The sequence below is a fragment of the Setaria viridis genome, chromosome 4 (genome assembly GCF_005286985.2).
Source record: "Setaria viridis chromosome 4, Setaria_viridis_v4.0, whole genome shotgun sequence".
In the NCBI taxonomy this organism is placed as follows: Eukaryota; Viridiplantae; Streptophyta; class Magnoliopsida; order Poales; family Poaceae; genus Setaria; species Setaria viridis.
Window position 1 is genome coordinate 12,150,123 of NC_048266.2, and position 5,272 is coordinate 12,155,394.

At 42.4% G+C, this 5,272-nt stretch overlaps 1 pseudogene; it reads left to right on the forward strand.

Moving 5' to 3' along the window:
* The first annotated feature begins 235 nt into the window (after window positions 1-235).
* On the forward strand, window positions 236-3,885 carry LOC140222568 (uncharacterized; annotated as a pseudogene).
* The last annotated feature ends 1,387 nt before the right edge of the window (window positions 3,886-5,272 follow it).

Sequence of the window (5,272 nt, forward strand, 5' to 3'; positions counted from 1 at the left end):
TACCTCCTTCATGCCACGAACGATGACACCAGCGGCACTGATGAAGCCATCCTCTTCTTCGAATGTTCGTACTGCACCAACGCCAGCACCAGCGAATGCATGGCCATCTACCTCCACACGGACTGCCGATTCAGGTAAGAATTCCTCGCAGGTAGCCGCCAAGAGTGCTTCACCCATTGCTGCCACGGGACGTATTTCGAGAATTCAATGCCACCGCTGCCATGGGATGGGCCACATGCAGAGGGATTGCCCAAGAAAATGGACATACATTGCTATAGATGATGGAGGCTACATTAGCACTTTCGATGTAGAGGACAACGCTGCTGACGTTGACGCCGACGCCAACAACGATGAGGACAATGCATTTGGCAACGATGCCACGGTGGCAAATATGAGCGTCATTGTCCAGCAAGTTCTGAGCTCACAGATGGAGCAAGCAGAGAAGCAACAGTGCCACAATTTGTTTCAGACTTTCTTTGTCATCAACAATAGACGAGCGTGAGTCATTATTGATGGAGGAAGCTGCAACAATTTGGTGAGTTCTGATCTTGTCAAGAAGCTTGTCTTGACCACATGACCTCATCCAGATCCTTACCACCTTCAATGGCTTAATGATTATGGTAAAGCTAAGATAACACAAACAGTTCGGCTGCATTTTTCCATTGGTACATATTCTGATTTTGTGGATTGTGATGTGGTACCTATGCAAGCATATTCTCTTTTATTGGGCCGTCCTTGGGAATATGATAATGATGCACTCCACCGTGGTAAAAGTAATAAATACACTCTTATGCATAAGGGTAAGAAAATTACTTTGCTACCTTTGACCCCTGACAAAATTGTTAAATCCGATAAGGAGAGAGCTGCTAATGAGGGTAAGCGACAAGATGCTAAATCTGAAAATCAGCAAGTAGCTAAATTGAAAGGGGCTGTTATGCTTGCAACCAAATCTGTTCTTGCTGAAATTCATGATGCTGATGTGTGCTATGCTTTGGTCTGCATACATGCTTTCTATTCCATTGATGATATCGCTACCACTTTGCCTCTTGCGGTCACTAACCTTTTGCAGGACTTTCGAGATGTTTTCCCACCTGAGATACCTCCAGGACTTCCACCTATTCGAGGGATAGAGCACCAGATTGATTTGATCCCTGGAGCGAGCTGCCAAATTGAGCTGCCTATAGGACCAACCCTGAGGAGACTAAGGAAATTCAGCGCCAAGTCCAAGACCTTTTAGACCGTGGGTATGTACGTGAGAGCCTTAGTCCTTGTGCTGTTCCTGTTCTTTTGGTTTCAAAGAAAGATGGCAGTTGGCGTATGTGCGTAGATTGTAGAGTCATTAACAACATCACCATAAGGTACCGACATCCTATTCCTTGGTTAGATGACATGCTTGATGAGTTAAGTGGTTCTATAATTTTTTCTAAGGTTGACTTGCATAGTGGATACCACCAAATAAGGATGAAACCAGGTGATGAATGGAAAACTTCTTTTAAAACTAAGTTCGGCTTATATGAGTGGTTAGCAATGCCTTCTGGTTTAACTAATGCACCTAGCACTTTTATGTCTTTAATGAACAAGGTTTTACGACCTTTCATTGGTAAATTTGTGGTGGTTTATTTTGATGATATTTTGATTTACAGCAAGTCATTACCGTACATCTTGATCATCTACGTGCTATTTTTGATGCTTTGCATGCTGCATGTTTATTTGGTAACCTCAAGAACTGCACCTTTTGCACTGAATGAGTATCGTTTCTTAGCTATGTTGTGACCCCGCAGGGAATTGAGGTCGACGAAGCTAAGGTGCAAGCTATATAGAGTTGGCCAACGCCCACAACAGTTTCACAAGTGCGGAGTTTTCATGGACTTGCTGGATTTTACTGCCGCTTTGTGAAAGATTTCACCACCATCGCTGCCCCATTGAATGAGTTGACGAAGAAGGGCGTTGTGTTCCATTGGGGCGAGTCACATGAGAAGTCCTTTAATCTTTTGAAGGACAAGCTTACTCACGCGCCTTTGCTACAACTCCCTGATTTTGGTAAGACTTTTGAGCTTGAATGTGATGCTAGTGGAGTTGGCATTGGAGGTGTTTTGATGCAAGAAGGTAAACCTGTTGCTTATTTTAGCGAGAAATTAAATGGGCCTGTTCTTAATTATTGCACGTATGATAAAGAATTGTATGCTCTTGTTCGTTCTTTAGAGACGTGGCAACATTATTTATGGCCTAAGGAATTTGTTATTCATTCTAATCATGAATCACTTAAGCATATTCGTAGTCAAAATAAATTGCATCACCGACATGCTAAGTGGGTTGAATTTATTGAATCTTTTCCTTACATAATCAAAGACAAGAAAGGGAAGGATAACGTTATCACTGATGCTTTGTCTAGATGATAAACCATGTTGTCTCAACTTGATTCTCGCATTTTTGGACTTGAATCGATTAACAATATGCTCTTGATGCTGATTTTAAAGATTTGCTTGTGCATTGTAAGGAAGGACATACATGGAATAAACTTGTGCTAAATGAAGGGTTCTTGTTTAGAGCTAACCGCCTATGCATTCCCATTGGATCCGTTCGTCTTTTGTTGTTGCAGGAGGCACATGGAGGAGGATTGATGGGTCATTTTGGTGCCAAAAAGACAGAGGGCGTTCTGGCTGCACACTTCTTTTGGCCAAGGATGAGGTGAGATGTAGAGCAGTTCATTGCTCGTTGCACCACATGCTAAAAAGCTAAGTCGCGATTGAACCCACATGGTTTGTATATGTCTCTTCTTGTTCCTTCTATTCCTTGGGCAGATATATCTATGGATTTTGTTTTGGAATTGCCTAGGACAAAGAGGGGGAGAGATAGCATTTTTGTTGTGGTCATCGGTTTTGTAAGATGGCACACCTTATACCATGTCATAAAAGTGATGATGCTATTCATATTGCTGACCTTTTCTTCAAAGAAATTGTTCGCTTGCATGGTATGCCTTCTACTATTGTTTCAGATTGCGATGCCAGATTTTTGAGTCACTTTTGGCACACACTTTGGAATAAGTTGGGAACAAAGTTGTTGTTTTCTACCACATGTCACCGACGAACTGATGGACAAACTGAGGTAGTGAACAGAACTTTGTCTACCATGTTGCGAGCGGTTTTGAAGAGAAATTTGAAGATGTGGAAAGAGTGTTTGCCGCATGTTGAGTTTGCATATAATCAGGCGGAACACTCCACCACTAAGGTAAGTCCTTTTAAGGTAGTGTATGGATTTAAACCCCGAGCTCCTATTGATCTTTTGCCTTTACCTACTAATGAGCGAACCCATCATGATGCTAAGGAGCGTGCTGAATTTATTCTGAAAATGCATGAATCAACTAAGGCAAACATTGAAAAGATGAATGAAAAATATAGAATTGCTGGTAGTAAAGGTAGAAAGGAAGTTAAACTTGAATCGGGTGATTTAGTGTGGCTACATTTGAGAAAAGATAGATTTCCTGAGTTGAGAAAGTCTAAGTTAATGCCTAGAGCTGCTGGACCTTTTAAAATAATTGAGAAGATTAATGACAATGCATATAAACTTGAGTTGCTTCCCGAGTTTGGGGTTAGTCCCAACTTTAACATTGTAGATTTGAAGCCGTACATGGGAGAAGAAGATGAGCTTGAGTCGAGGATGACTCCACTTCAAGAGGGGGAGGATGATGAGGACATCACTCCTATGGCTACACATGACATTCCTCAAATTACTATACAAGGACCAATCACTAGAGCGCAAGCACGACAATTAAATCTCCAGGTGAGCTCGTTCCTAAGTGCTTCCTTACATAATAATGAGAATAGATTGCTACCTAATGAAGTCATTCTCCTTAGGAACCATGGAGAGGACCAGCAAGCTTTCTAGCGCCGTTGCCGTGGAACGGTTGTTGTATCTTTCTTCTTACCTAGTCGTCCTCGTATCTTTTGCTTTTCTTTTCTTCTACCTTTTACCCCACTACCCATGGAGAAGTGTTCCTATCAAAGCCTCTCTACGCCAAAGGACGATTTCTATGAGCCACCATCATCTTCTTAATCTTGCTATGAACACCACCCCGGCTTTATAGCCATGGTTCGGAATCGACCCTTCTCTGGAGCAATTAATGAAGATCCCTATGATCATTTGGAAGAGTTTGAGGAACTGTGTTCATGCTTGGTAATCCCAGGCATGACATAGGAAACCTTGAGGTGGAAATTATTTCCTTTCTCTCTCAAAGAGAAGGCGGACCAATGGTACACCCGCACGATAGGAAGTCTGAGTGGTGATTGGGAAGAACATCAAGTTGACTTTTGTTACTCATTCTCCCTTATGGAATGCATAAACTCCCTTCCAGTTGACATTCTCGAATTCGAGCAATTAGATAAGGAGTCCATAGGTGCAGCATGGGCTAGGTTCTTATGCCTTTTGGCATCTATCCCAGACTTGTCTATACTCGACGATGTATCATTGAACATCTTTTGCTCATGTTTAGATAAGAAATCTGCCCTGGATCTCGACATCGCCACGGAGGTTCGTTTGCACACAAGACTCTGACGGAAGGAAGAGAAATCCTAAATTGCCTCTTAGAAAACTCTTCCTTCCCTACCGACCATAATGAACCCCAGTGAGAGGAATCTGAGTCGAGCCATGAGAGTCTCTCAACAGCCAAATTCCAGCCTTCACATTCCACATCCCAAGATTCATCTGTTGAGCCCTCTGCCAAACCACGAACAATGAAGGAAGAAGAAATTCATTCTTCGGAGTTCTCTCCCCCATTCAAGGATGATCCTTCTAGAAACATTAGAAATACCTCAAATCATCTTAAGCACGAGAAGCCTACAGCATCGTTGTGTCCTTACGAGGCTCTCGATAAAGTTTCCCACCATGCAACCATAGTGGATTGGTCGAAGGAGGTAAAGCGTACTTCCAAAGCAATTCGGATTAGCTCAACTTCCACGACCATCCCTTATTCTATGAAGGGAAATTCCATAGAAACCCTTCATGATCCTACTGCCGAGGCTTGTATCATATCCGAGTATCTCATGGACACTCTTGTGGGTAACAAGACTCTAACCCTGATCGACAAATACTTCAGAAATCCTTTGGGACTCTTCTTTGAATGTCAGGGGATCACAAGGGACTTGTAGATCATCATAGACAAAATCCTATGAAGGGAAATTCCGTAGAAACCCTTCATGACCCTATTGAATGTCTTAGATTTCCACATCTATGATATCATCGATTTTGATCCCCTACTAGGCTATCCGCTAGAAAA